Source organism: Lactuca serriola, chromosome 5 (genome assembly GCF_051521515.1).
Source record: "Lactuca serriola cultivar US96UC23 chromosome 5, Lser_US96UC23_V15, whole genome shotgun sequence".
NCBI lineage: Eukaryota > Viridiplantae > Streptophyta > Magnoliopsida > Asterales > Asteraceae > Lactuca > Lactuca serriola.
This window is the reverse complement of record NC_136412.1, coordinates 202,637,782-202,653,424: the sequence shown is the minus strand read 5'-3', so window position 1 is coordinate 202,653,424 and position 15,643 is coordinate 202,637,782. Positions and strand designations below refer to the sequence as shown.

General features: G+C 35.2%; 1 long non-coding RNA gene across 1 annotated transcript; it reads right to left on the bottom strand.

Annotated features, from left to right (window-relative positions):
• Window positions 1–14,285: 14,285 nt before the first annotated feature.
• LOC145051404 (uncharacterized) lies at window positions 14,286–15,432 on the bottom strand. Its single transcript, XR_013683604.1, has 3 exons — window positions 15,371–15,432; window positions 15,196–15,276; window positions 14,286–15,106 (listed from the first exon to the last, which is right to left on the bottom strand). It is a non-coding gene; the product is annotated as an uncharacterized LOC145051404 (long non-coding RNA).
• Window positions 15,433–15,643: the final 211 nt, after the last annotated feature.

The following is a 15,643-nucleotide window of genomic DNA, read 5'->3' as shown; positions in this document are numbered from 1 at the left end:
GACATTGGATGGGGTTTCCAGAGTGTGAGTAATAATCTTCAGCGAAAAATTTATCTAATACCAAAGCAATCCAGCGTGGAAAGGGAACATGATCAGCACGTACATTTTCACTAAGGAGTTGAACAAGTTGATCAAAGAAGAAAGCTCCATAGTCAAGCCTTTTGTTGAGAAGAAGAGAACAGATGAATTGTTGCTCATAAGTGCTCAGTTGATCACCACTTCGAGACTTATGACCCACACATTTGCACAGAGCACCTGTGATGAATTTCCATCCTGGGGTCACACACTGACGCAGAATAAGAGCTGATCGAGTCCCAGCCTTTGAGTGATCATATCCCAGTTGATCAAAGAGACGTCGACAACGTTCAATAGGAGGGAGTTCAGAGAAGAAATCAAAAATTGGTAACCAGAGCGCGGCACTGAGGAGGTCAGCAGTAATAAAGACTGAGTGTCTTCCACGGCCAATAGTCCCGGAGATGACATTGTTTTCATCATTGAGTGTTGCAGTGTAGTAGAACTTACAGACTTGTTCAGGAAAGAACTCTGATGGAACATCGCTAATTGTGTATCGGAGTTGGCATGAGGCTAAGAAGTTAACAAAATCATGAAGTCCAAGACCTCGATGAACATCTGGAATGTCAGGATTGAAGACAACGTTGGTGGCTTTGATGTATATTGGAAGAGGAGGAGAGTTTGGGGCAGGGATTACCCTTCATGAAGTAGAGGAGAAAGTGAATAGTGATGTCGCCATTAAAGAATGTTAGGAATCTAGGGTTTTGAAAATACGCGGAGGAAATTTGAATTGTGGAAGGAAGGTTTGAAATAGGGTTTGAAAGAGGTTTAAATATGGAATTAAACGGGCTTTTAAAAGGCAATGATTATCTTTTTCAAAAATAACTGCGTATTGTACAACCTGTCAAATCAGAAAAATAGCCGTTGGGTAAAGGAGCCATTGGACTGAAGATGAAACGAAAATCAGTGTCTGCGGAAGCGCTGAGATTACTGTCACAAAAGTTACATGCTGAGGATGGTTCTCCGTCAATTCAAGGTACAACTTGCTTGATTAAGGCTAGCAAGGAGGTTGGTGCGTGTGATAGATACTAGTTAGATTATCTAACCATCGGCACAGAGTGTGGTGTCTTTATCAGTAAGTGGTTCGTCTTACTGAATCATTAGACACTGAGTGAGAAGAAGGTAAAGAGAGGATTGTTGTGTGTGATAGACCGTGGTGTTTTGGTCTAACCATCAGCAAAGCCTGTTGGACTCTCATCAGTGCGTGTTTTGTCACACTGAATCACAGAATCAGTGAAAGATTGGTAAGAAGAGATAGTTGTGTGTGATAGATCTTGGTGCTTTGATCTAACCATCGGCAAAGAGTTTCAAGTTGTTATCAGTGTATGGTTTAATACAGTGAATCATTCAACTTTAGTTTAGAAGATTTGAAGAAGAGAGAGAGAGAGAGAGAGAGAGATAAGAGATCAAACCAAGGACTCAGTGTGAAAAATCATCAGCATGTCATCATCAGCGAAAAGTACATCAGCTTATAAGACAATAGCAAACATTAGCAAAATAAATTACAAAGAGATCATTCCAAGTTCTCCAATAATGTAAGAAGTTGTTTGAGAATCCAGTGCCTTGGTGAAGATATCAGCTAGTTGTTCTGAAGTATTGACATGTTCAAGAACAACCTTACCCTTCTCAACATTATCTCTGATGAAGTGATGTCTGATTTCGATATGCTTTGTCTTTGAGTGCTGAACAGGGTTTTGTGTGATCTGAATGGCACTGGTGTTATCACAGTATATGGGAGTCTTGGAGAACTTGATCCCATAATCTAGAAGCTGATTTTGAATCCATAAGAGTTGAGCATAACATCTTCCAGCAGCAACATACTCAGATTCTGCAGTCGAGATGGCTACTGATGTTTGCTTTTTGCTAGACCAGCTAATGAGACGATTTCCAAGGAAATGACATCCACCTGACGTACTCTTTTTGTCTAAGTTGCATCCTACATAGTCTGAATCAGTGTATCCAAAAAGTTCAAATGCTGAGTCGTGAGGATACCACAGTGCTAAGTTCTGAGTCCCCTTCAAGTATCGAAAAATACGTTTGACGGCCATGAGATGAGACTCCTTTGGATTAGCTTGGAATCGAGCACAGAGAATAGTTCCAAACATGATATCAGGATGACTTGCAGTGAGATACAGAAGAGATCCAATCATTCCTCGATAAAGAGAGTGATTGACATCAGTGCCAGTTGGATCAGCATGCATTTTATCAGTCATGGACACAGGAGTAGAGGCTGGTTTGCAGTCACTGAGAGAATACTTAACGAGCAAGTCAGAAATATATTTACTTTGGAAAATAGAGATACCTGATCTTTGTTGCTGAACTTCAAGACCTAAGAAAAAGGTCATCTTCCCCATCATGCTCATTTCGAACCTTTGAGACATGATCTCTGCAAATTCCTTGCTCAGCTTCTCATTTGGAGAGCCAAATATGATGTCATCGACATAAATTTGAACAAGAATCATGTCTGACCCTTTGTTTTTTATGAAGAGAGTGTTGTCAATTGCTCCTCGTCTGTATCCATTTTCAAGAAGATACGATGTCAGCGTCTCACACCAATCCCTAGGAGCTTGCTTCAGTCCATAAACAGCTTTGTCTAGTCGGTATACATAATCCTGGTGATCTTTGTCAACAAAGCCTGGGGGCTGACTAAGGAATACTTCTTCTTCTAGCACGCCATGAAGGAATGTTGTCTTCACATCCATCTGATAAACAATGAAATTCATGTAGGATGCGTATGCGAGAAACAGTCTGATTGCTTCAATGCGAGCAACTGGAGCAAAGGTTTCCCCGTAGTCGATGGATTCGATTTGAGTGAACCCTTGAGCAACAAGCCTTGCTTTGTTGCGAATAATGATGCCATCTTTATCAACCTTGTTGCGATTGACCCAGCGTGTTCCGGTGATGGTCTTTCCTGCTGGTCTGGGAACAAGAGTCCAAACCTTGTGCCTTTCAAACTCATTCAGCTCATCTTGCATGGCTTTAATCCAGTCAGCGTCTTGAAGAGCTGAGTGTATCTTGTCAGGTAAGATCATTGAAACAAAGTTAACATACATACAGAAATTATTAGATACACGAGATCTGGTTCGGACACCATCATGAAGATTCCCAATAATTTGATCAATAGGGTGATCTCGATGTACAGGAGCTGAAACTGATTCCAATGGATTTGACGCTGACGAGTTATTACTGAGAGGAACATCAGTTGCAGGAGAATCTTCAGCTTCAAGGGTTTCATCAGCATCTGACGAATTAGTTGATGATCTAACTGCAGTATCTTTATTCAAGGAACTTGGAACTGGGATGATAGAGTCAGAAATGGTAGCTTCATCTTCAGCATGAGGTACTTCATCATATGGGCAAGAGAGAAGCTCTTCAAAAATAGAGGGAGAATGAGTGACCTTTTCATCAGTGTATGATTCCTCATCAAACTTCACATGAATGGATTTTTCAATGCACTGCCTGTTCACATGAAAGACACGAAAAGCCTTTGAAATAGATGAGTACCCAACAAAAATACCTTTGTCAGCCTTAGGCTCAAATTTTGATCTTGGGTCACGCTGATTAAGAATATAACAAATACATCCGAACACGTAAAAGAAGGATACGTCTGGCTTTCGACCTTTCAGCATTTCATATGGTGTCTTCTTGTGAATCCTGTGAATTAGAGATCGATTCTGAGTATAGCATTTTGTATTAACAGCTTCAGCCCAAAATGACATAGGAAGACCAGCATGAATCATTAAGGTTCTTCCTGCCTCAATCAATGTTCTATTTCTTCGTTCAACAACTCCATTTTGTTGAGGAGTACGAGGAGCTGAGAAGTTTTACCCAATGCCTTCATGATCACAAAATTCTTCAAGAGTTGAATTCCGGAACTCAGTGCCATGATCACTTCTTAGCTGCTTAACTTTGAGACCCGTCAGTGTCTCATTTTTACGAATCAGTGAGATAATTTCCTGTGCAGCATGACTCTTCTTCTTTAGGAAAATCACCCATGTAAATCGAGTGAACTCATCCACAACCACTAGAGTATACTTATTTCCTCCTTGAGAACGAACAGGAATAGGTCCAAACAAGTCCATGTGTAGTAAATGAAGAGGAACAAATATGCTAGAACATGACTTGGGTTTGAATGATGACTTGGTTTGTTTTCCTTGTTCACACGCTGAGCACATCTTGTCTTTTACAACGCTGAATTTTGGGAGACCTCTAACTAGATCTTGATTGGATATTTTGGATAGATTCTTAAAGTTCAAATGAGAGAACCTTTTATGCCAAATCCAGCTGAGATTGGTTTGAGACTTTGTAAAGAAACATTGCATCAGCGCCTTGTCACTTGAGAACATATATATCATCTTTTCTACTTGCTGAAAGTACGATGTTCTTGTTAGTGTTGACAACTCTTCCTTCCTTCTTTGTAAAGTGAACTTCATAGTCAACATCACACAATTGGCTGATGGAGATAAGATTGTGTTTGAGACCCTTTACATATGAAACGTTTTAAGACCACGTTATTGCACTTGATATTTCCATATCCTTTTGTGAATCCCTTTCCATTGTCTCCGTATGTTACTGCAGGACCAGTTTTCTTTACATAATCTTCCAGGAGAGACTTGGATCCTGTCATATGTCTTGAGCATCCACTATCTAAGTACCAAAGATGTTCCTGACCCTGCAGTGCTGAGAAACTAGTTAGAACATACTGACCCATTCGAAGATGGGTCATTCACAAAGTTATTTGATAATAAGTTATAACACTCTTTAGGAAGACATTTTAAAGAATTTGACTTAAGAGTCCATTTTTCATTTCTAACTTTAATGTTATCAGCTCTTAAAGATGTTTCATCAAATGAGCATTCACTGATCTTATGAGAGGTATCACCACATCTGAAACAAACTCTAGTACCAAAGTTCTTCTTGGTGAGCATATTTCTAGACTTAACACATTTAGACTTGTAAGATTCACCAAGTGAACTTTGAGTCCCTTTGTTTATCATTGAATCACAACTAAATTCAGTGGCAGATAAAATATGATCAGTGACAGATGTGGAGCTGACATCAGTATCTGATTTGGACATGTTCACAGAAGCATTGCAATCAGGAAAATGTTTATGTTGTTCATGAACAGCGTGAAACACTCCATTTGAGATAGGGAAGGCAATAATATTCTCAGTGAGAGGAGTTGGTCTCACAAGATGTGCAGGGTAATATGTTGGATCAATTCCGGTAATTTCAACATCGCACTTAGTGACACCATTAGAGTTAGTAACACAAGATTCGTCAATTAGACTCTGATTAATAAAAGAGTTACTGACAAACTTGTTTTTGAAGTTGTTTTTCACCTCATTCATGGAATAAAATTCAGATTCTTTTTCTTGTGATTTAAAAACCTTTTCAGCTTCTGCAAAGTTACCCCCAAGAATTTTCTCACATGAATGTGGAATTTGAGCAGAAATAATATAATTAGCATTTTTGTGAGATTGTGCCCAAATTTGAAGCACAATTTGTTCTTTGATCAAAAGATCTTTAACATTATCAATTTCGGCAGACAAAGATGAGTTTGACAAACTAGTGATTCTAAGATTTTCCTGAATGGAGTCAATAATGTTATTTTTCATGGATATTTCAGTTTTAAGAAGATCAAGTTGATTTTGCAAATCCCTTATTGTTTGATTCTTCTTAGAATTAAGAACACCCAAATACTCAAACATTTTGATTTTTTCATTTATTGAATAGGAAACAAAGTTTTTAACCTGATACATTGAAGGAGAGTCAGTGTTGTGCTTCCTGGAATTTTCAACTGCATCAGACATATCAGCATCAAATGTACTTGTGCTGTTTTCACAATCGTCAGTGTCTTCTATCTTGACCATCAGACACTTAACTTCATCATCTGATGACTCCTCATCAGTCTTCCATTTTTCTTCTTCAGCAACAAGAAATTTATGTTCCAAGTTCTCTGCTTTCAGTTTCTCAACCAGCTTGTTGTACTTCTGCTTCCAGTATTCATCCGAGCTTTGAGTTCTTTGTTTGCATTCTTTTGCAAAATGATCAGTGCTCCCACAGTTAAAGCACTGAGCTTTCCCTTTCTTATCAGTACCATGCTTTTTATCAGCTACTGATCTTTTTGAAAATTTTCCACCCATCTTCTTCTGAAACTTTCAGAAGTTTCGGCCTGATTTCTCAAAAGTCTTTACAATCAAAGCCGCACTAGCCACAACCTTTTCGAGATCATCAGTGTCACTTTTAGAAGAATCAGTGTCTGAGTGCTTTTAGTGTCTGACTCTGACACTTGCCTTTTGTTTGAGAATAAAGCTACAGATGATTCATGCTGAGAATCCTTCATCAACTCCTTTCTCTGAAGCTTGGATTCCTCATAGTATCGTAGGTTTCCATAGAGACTTTGTAAGTCCATAGTGTTGATCTTCTCACTGTTTTTCAGCACATCAACATGGTTCTCCCAACCTGCACCCAGAGAATCCAAAAACTTTTGCACTAAAACAGTTCGATGCTTCAACTGATCTAGTCTCCGCAGATCATTAACAAGAGTATTGAACCTGTTAAAGGTTTGAGTCAAGGTTTCACCTTTCTTTGCAAAAAAATGTTCATACCTTCTATTTAGGTCATTTATTTGAGTAGCCTTGACTTCTTCAGTTCCTTCAAAAGATACAGTCAGTGTATCCATCATCTCTTTTGCTGAGATGCAATTCTGAACTAGCCCAAAGATATTGTATGGCAAAGCGTAGCTGATTGCAGCCCGAGCACGAACATCTAGACCATTTTTTCTTTTGTCATCTGCCGTCCAGTTTTCTCTAGGTGTTTTCTTCATAACACCATCAGGAACGTTGTTTTTCAGAGGCTGATACATCGAAACATATGGACCCTTTTCGACGATGTCCAACATGTCTTCATCTACCGACTCTAAAGCATATAGAACCTTTATTTTCCACATAGCAAAATTTGTTTCATCAAAAGGAGGAATTTTAGCGGAAGGATGATTTGATGAGTTTGACGAAGAAGAAGATGAAGCCATTTGTTTGATAAAAGAAACCTGCTCTGATACCAATTGAAAAGACCTTAGATCAATCGATTTATCAAACAATGACTGTAAATAAGAACAATAAGGTTTCACAAAGAAAAGCTTTCACAAAGAATGATAATCTCACAAAGAGATTATCGTGTGCACAAAGCGGCTATAAGGGTTTGTGAAAGGCGTCAAAACTACACAAACCGATACAGAACAATATATAATACTATTCTAGACAATCCCTACAAATCAGGGATATAAAGCAAACTAATATACGCTAACTATGGAAACAGGATAAATACAAGATCTGTTACAATGCACTTAATAAAGCTATATACACTGAGCTATTGAAATGCTGATGCTGATGCTGAGATATACGCTGATGCTGAAAGATTAATTTCAAACATCATCATATTTCAAGGTTTGACCTTACAGAAGGCTCTCCCATCTGAATTTCAAGGATATCAACAAACTCGTATTGGGCGATCTTGTATGTGGTCTACCCCTTCTGAAGTTCGACAAGGAACATTTGTGTGCTACCTGTAAGCTTGGAAAGCAAAGTAGGAAGAGTCAGTCAACCATGATCAATAAAAAAATAATCGAGCTACTTGAATTAATGCATATTGACTTATGTGGACCATTTGCTATCGATAGTATTTGTGGTAGTAAATATATTGAGGTTATTGTTGATGATTTTTCTAGATTCACCTAGGTGTTCTTTCATAGACAAAAATCAGATGCCACTCCAAAGCTAAAAGATTTCATTAAGCAGATAGAGCTTCAATTACGAAATCCCATTCGGAACATTCGCAACGATAACGGTTCAGAATTCAAAAACCAAGCGTTTGAAGATTCTGAACTGACAAAGGGATAGCTCACAACTTCTCTGCTCCTTACACTCCACAACAAAACGGTGTCGTTGAATGACGAAATCGCTCTCTTTGCAAAGCTGCAAGGACGATGTTATCATTTAGAAATCTTCCTCTCTACTTCGGGGTTGATGCTATTGCTACTGCTTGTTCACATAGAACCACTCCCTAATCAACAAAATATTCTTAATTACACCTTATGATATTTTGAACAAAAGAAAACCTAACGTCAAACGTTTCCATGTGTTTGGTTCCAGGTGCTACATTTACCCATTCCAAGAGTTAGAGTGAGGGGTTAGCTTAGTTATTTAAAGTGTGCTTATAAGTGTTAATTAGAGATGATTATGGCATGTAGGCGGAGATTAGACTGTTCGAGGGGTACGAGACTTACTTTCTTACTTACGAGGTGAGTCTTCTTACTATACTTACCTGAGTGGTAGCATTGTGTGACCGGAGGGTCTTGTATGCTTATTCTGAGTTATGTGATATCATACATAGTGTCTTTGTGATTTATGTTGTGTATTATCCCGAGCTTTATTGAGTTAGGACCGAAGGGTCCAACCCGAGTTGTGGGACTGGAAGGTCTCCACTGAGACACATTGACCAGAGGGTCTTTATAGAGATATAGCCATCAGACGCTAATGAGATGTGTGTGGTATTTTGGGGAACTCACTAAGCTTTGTGCTTATCGTGTTATGTGATATGTGTTTCAGGTACTTCTTAGGATCGCAGGAAGGTGTTGGCTTGATTGTACACACGAGATGGAGTTTATGTTTTGAGGATCTTGGATTTTATCAAACAATTTATGAAATTGTGTTTTTGGCAATTTGGCAATTGGGCTTTTTGAAATGTGATGTTGAGAATTATGTGATTTTGAAAATGAAAATTTTATTTGAAAATTTACGGTGTTACATTTTGGTTTCAGGTACTTCCGGTAGCAAAGGGAATGGCTCAGGATGACTATAGTGCACACACCATTATTTTAGCTTGGGATTTTTTTCCTCTAATATGTTTGACATATGTTTATAATGTTTGAGAAACAATGACTTATGATTTTTATGTGATGATTGGATAAATCTGGTTTATTTAATACTTAAAAACCAAATTTATAGACCGTATTTTTGGGATGTTACAATGGCTACTGGTCTCTCAACGTAGCAGACTTCGAGGACGAAGTCTAAGACAAGTGAGGGAGAATTGTAACGCCTAGTTCCTGGTATGTATATAATTAAAGATTTATTCTCTTTTGTATCTAAACTCAACAAGTTGGAGGCCCCAAACTCATCGAGTAGAGAATGGATTTGGACAGGGGTGGTGAAGTCTGCTCGACGAGTTGAGGGCCTCAACTCGACGAGTAAGACAGGCAAAATGAAACCCTAATTTCAGGGATTTGCACCCTATTTAAACACATTAATCTCCATAGGCTAGCCTCATTTATAGCCTCCAAGTCCCAAACCCTAAATCTCGAAACCCTAATGCCTTATGTGAGCTTGTGAGACATTTTTGAGAGAAAACTTGTGTATTGAAGCTTGTGGAAGAAGGAGAAGCTTGAGGGCCTAAGAGAAAGCTTTTAGATCCAGAAACTTCACTCCATTTGCAACATTTTCTAGTAAGAAAGTCTCTAACTTGTTTAATGATTACTTAGATCTCTTCATTTTCACTTTTATTTGGTTTTGGTCCAAGTAGCATGGTCCTAGGGAAATGGACGTCCCAAGTGAGTATACTTCCGGATCTAGGACCTTGAAGGGCTTTCATGGCATAAAGGTGCAAAATTTATGGCCATTGAAGCCCCATCCAAGCTTTAGGATGTCATTTTGGCCTATTAAGCTCCAAAAGGCCATGCATCAAGACAAAGTCATAGACTTTACGTGTTCATGTAGAGTCTAGGTTCTAGATCTCAGTTTGTATGCCTAAACTAGAAGTATTAATGGCTTATAGATCAAGATCTAGGTCTTAAAGAGTTAGGGTTTGAGCTAAATCCATTAAGGAAGGGTATTAACGGGTAAAGTTGGAAACTTTACCCTTAAAAGGAAGTTTTCAGTATGTATATGAAGTATGGAGATTAGATCTGAAGGAGAGGAGCTTAATCTATTAAGATAGCTTAACAGACTAAAGAACTCGATGAGTTCATAAAGGACCTCGACGAGTTGGGTGAAAATGCCCCGACCCTATAGAAGGTAAGACTCGACGAGTTCCACGGTGGACACGATGAGTGTAATTGGGAAGTCACGTTTCTGTTGATAGGAAAAACTCGACGAGTTCGTGAAGAACTCGACGAGTTGGATCGCGATTTCAGGGTTTTTTGATTTATGGAACTAGGCGAGTTAATGGGTCAACTCGGCGAGTTGAGTCAACCTAGAATGTTGACTTTGACTAGGGGTAAAAGGGTCATTTTACCTTAATAAGGATTATTGGATTTTGACTAAGTGTTATTGTGATAATGATAGCCGGGGAGTCGCTGGAGCAGCCGTTAGAAATTTCCTTACTATGAGATTCTGCATTCAGCTTTGTGAGGTGAGTTTCCTCTTGTAGGAATGGGTCGAAGGCACCAATGTTGGCCCTTTTATGTATCTTAGTATATTCCGGACTAAGGACCGATGACGAACAGTGCCTGTTGTAGGTTTATATGGTTCCGGACTTCGGTCTGATGTCGGCGAATGCCCGAGGAATGTTTGTATGCTTGATGTCTTCGTAATTCTTGCATGTGCTTGTTTTATATGTTTCCGGACTTCGGTCCGATGCTGGAGAAAGCCTGAGGAATGTTTGTATGCTTCCAGATTTTGGTCTGACGTCGGGCGGGGCCTAAGGAATGTTTATATGCTTATGTTATGTGATTAAGTTTATATGTATTTGTTGATATGTTTTTATGTATATTGAGCTTTTCTCGATGCTGGGTGGGGCCCGATGTCGGATCTCGGCTCGATGTCAGGCGGGGCCCGATGCCAGACTTGTCCGATTGCCGGGCGGGGCCCGATGTAGCGGACAAGGCCCATGTTATGTTATTTTGTAATTATGTGATTATGTGTATGGTATGTGATAGTTTGGGGAGACTTACTAAGGTTCGTGCTTACAATTTTAAGTTTTTGATTTCAAGTACTTCCGGTAACAAAGGGAAGAGCTCGGGATGACTGCAGTGCACATACCATTATTTTAGCCTGTGATGTTTTACTCTGATATGTTTGATAGATGTTTATGATGTTTGAGAAACAATGACTTATGATTTTTATGTAATGATTTGATAACTATGGTTTATTTAATAATTAAAAACAGAATTTTTGGATCGTATTTTTGGGATATTATAAGGGATGAGTGGAGTAGATGATGAAGTGGGAGATAATGTGAAGGATGTTGGAGCAGAAAGGAAGGATCAAGATATTGAAAGTTCCTCGGAGTAATTTAGTAGTTCTATTTCTAGGCTTTGGATTTTGAGTATGTGGATTCTAAATAATGCTAGTTTTAAAAAACTATTTGTCATGAAATAGTTTTATCTAGGTTTCTCATGCCGAAGGAGGCATGATACTTTAGGGGTGAAATTGGTAGGGTACCGATTCTTTTTTCTGTAAAACATGTGTCGTACCAACTATAGTTTGTATAAAAAAATTTGCTATTAGTACTATACCAAATATACTTGCTACCAATATGTTCGGCTACCAACGTGTTTGTTTGGTACAAATTTGTAATGATATATACCAACTTCTTTTAATTTTCTATTGTAAAATTTTAATATAAACGAAGACATCAAGTAATTTTGATGTTTAGTAAAGAAATTAATTACGTACTTCTTTTAATTTACAAAATAATTCTATTGAAGTAAAGCTAAAGTAATGTTTTTTTAACATGTTAATAATTATTCACTAATGCAACCAAATGACTTATTTAATATTTTTAAAAATGTAAACACTAAACACAATTGACAATTGAAATATATATATATATATATATATATATATATATATATATATATATATATATATATATATATATATAATTGTCATCCTCATCTAGTCTCCCGATTGTTTTTGAGAGTTACGTCACTGGATGTGAAAAATTCGTTATAATATTATGAACTAGTTGTGAAACCCGTATATTATACGGGTTGATTAAAACAAAATTTTAAATAGAAACGATTAAACGAGAAGTTTATTTGAATTTGAAATTTGAAATAAAAAAATTATGAGAAAAAAAAACATGCAAAAAATAAATAAATTAAAATTATTGTTTAGTTATTAGACCCGTATACTAAACAGGTTAATTATAACAAAATGTTAAACAAAAATGTTTAAACTGTAAATTTATTTGAAATTGAAATTGAAATTTAAAATTTAAAATTTGAAATTAATATCATTATGGTAGGTTTAATTTATGGAAACTAACTAATAATATATTAGAAATGGAAAATGAAATAAATGACAAGTGGAAAATAAATATATCTCTAAATTATGACAAAATGACATGTGGCAAATTGAATGAGAGAAGGACATGTGGCAAAATCATTTTTATTTATTAGGGTAGATATGATATGATTCGGAAGAAATATAAATTCAACGTATTCTGTTTAAAACAAAAAACAACACCTCTCGTTCAAATCCCAAATCCCAAATGTACATATTTTTCAATCACAAAACTTAAACCCTCAACCATTTGAGGAGAATAATTTTCCAATACATATTAATACCGTTACTTCTAGGGGTAGATTTGGTAAGGTACTAATTTTTTTTATTAAACTGTGTACCGTATAAATTATAATTGGTATAAAAATTTTGCTATCAGTACCGTATCAAATACACTTGGTAACAATATATTTGACTACCAAAAAGTTTGGTTGGTACAAATTGGTAACGGTATCTATACCAACTTCTTTTAATTTTCTAACAAAAGAATTCCATTGAAACAACGCTAAAGTAAAGTTTTAATTTTGTGCTTTAACATGGTAATAACAATTGACTAATGAAACCAAATGACTTATATAATGTTCTTAAAACTGTAAACACTAAACACAATTAACAACTAGAATATATTAATTCGTTTATATATATATATATATATATATATATATATATATATATATATATATATATATATATATATATATATAATGAATTGTTTGGTATGATATTTGCATGATATTCAAACTTTTGTATCATTACTGTACAAAGATTGTTCAATTGGTACAGTATTACCAACAAAACATGTTGGCTACAAAATATATTGACTACTAACTTTCTTGGTTCGATTGATAGAATGTTGATTGGTTTTTCGTTGTATAATTTTGACAGCCTAGTTACACCATAGTCCTTTTAGTTCATTTTAAGATGATTAATTGTAAATTTCTATTTGATATTATTTTTAATTTAATGAAATGTATTCTGTATTTATTATAAAGTATTATATTAGTAATTTTTATATACTATTTTATGTCGTTTTATATTTTTTTTTCGTCTAATTTATCCAATATTTTTTTTACCAATGTTATTTTTATATGTTATCAACTAATTTTACCTAACTTAAATCGTAAAAGTTATATATATATATATATATATATATATATATATATATATATATATATATATATATATAAGGTTAGGTTATTTTGTTTCTAGTAACTATTGTGTACAAGAATGCATAGATCTGGACTATCGGATGAGATATAATCAAAGATCATGATCTAAGGGTCTATGATAGTAGAATATGATAACATGTACCATATAATCACACAAATTTCAGCATAAGGGCATTTTAGTCAACTAACCTATATTAAAAAAGGAAAGTTTCGGATTTTTAGGGATAATTAATTCCTTTATTTTTAAAAATCTTAATATTTTAAATTAATTCAAAATTAATAATCCGATTTTATTCTGTCAGAATGATAGAATGTTAACCATAAACTAGTAAATATATTTTTCGATTTTATTTTATCAGAATGACAGAATGTTAACCATAAACTAGTAAATACATTATGAAAAGAATACACAAAATCAATTCTTGAACTATTAATATACCAAATAATTAGATTATATGATTGTGATTCATTGAATAATAACAACATTGTGAAAGAAAAAAAACATCAAAGTCTAACAAAACACTAAGTTATTCTGAGAGAATATTATTTTTAAGCAACACTTTATACATTGTAGCATAATACATTCTGGTATAATATACTCCCGTTCTCTATGTTTTCTTCTTTCTCCACATCAATGTTAGCCTCTTTAAAACCTAAATCCACAAAGAAAACATAATCAAGTTTCAAAAATTAAAAAATTCAATGCATTCTAAGAGAATAAAAACTATAGATTCTGACAGAATGCATTAAAGACTATAAAGTTTGACAGAATATAGTAGAAAAGAAAAACTATAAATTCTGACATAATGTAGTAGAGACTATAAAGTCAACCATAAAGTATCACAAATTCATTACCAGTTACACAAATATACTTGTTGTGTATGAAGAAGTATAAACCTGTTCAACCATTTTGATAGAATGTAATCCTCGAATCACCAATTTTTAATCGAAAAAAGACTGAAAAAGCAAAAAATACACCAAATTAAAGAATTAAAATTTATCCAAAATAATAAAAAATGACAAACAAAGATTCTATAAGAACACATATACTTTATTCTAACAGAATATTACTTAGAGTCTAATAACTATCAAGAAACATGTTTATTCTGTAAGAATGATACTGAAAAAGGAAGCAGTAACTTCCAGTATCTCATAAGATCCTTCCCTGGAATAGCAAGCAACAATTCTCCTCTCCTTTTTAATGTTAACCCATCCCAATTTATCAAATTAATTAAATGAAATGATTTTTTATGGAAATATCTTTCAATTTGAAGGGCTTACCTGTATACATAATGATGCATGAGAACCACCACTACCAAAAGCAGACAGTAAAAAAGGAAAGTAATGTTGCTATACTTTTCTGCCAACTGCTCCTATGTGTAAACTGTAAAATCCACATACATAATATGTATAATCACCATAAGAATTTTAATTTCCATAAACTTTGAATAAGAATTTGAAAAAAGAAAATGTAAAAACCAATGTGGTATACGATATACCATAACAGGTGATTGGTGATTGCCAAAAGCAACAAGGAAGATGTTTCCAAGAACAATAAAAGTTGTGGCAACTAATACTCTACATAAAAAAAAGCTACAAATGTTAGTAAAAGTTATTTTCAGATCATATAACAAGAAAAGATGCAGATTTAAAAAAAACATACTTACAGTGACTGTTTTCTGTAAGACAAAATAGGCAAACACGATATTTGACACAAATTGTATGGATCCCAATGCTGCAAGAAGCGACTGTGAAAACACAAGACAATAGAATACCTAAATTACAAATTTTGGATTTAAAATGTTACTTTAAAATGATTTTGAAGCTACAAAATTCACATACCTGAGCAGCATATCCAAAGGAAATAAAGTTAAGGGCATTTCCAAAAGCAAAAAATAGAATACTGTTAGATGCATTTTATATGCATCTTTTAGCACAATTTCCTACGTATTTCATTATAAAAAGTTAATTAATTCCCGATTATTCTTATGTATTTCGTGTTTCATGATTATTTTGAAGAATGCCCGTACTGCTCACGTTTGTTATGATTTTTCAGGACCATTTGGAGCACATGGATGATTGCGCAACTTCGTGGATGCTTAGGAGCTTAATTAG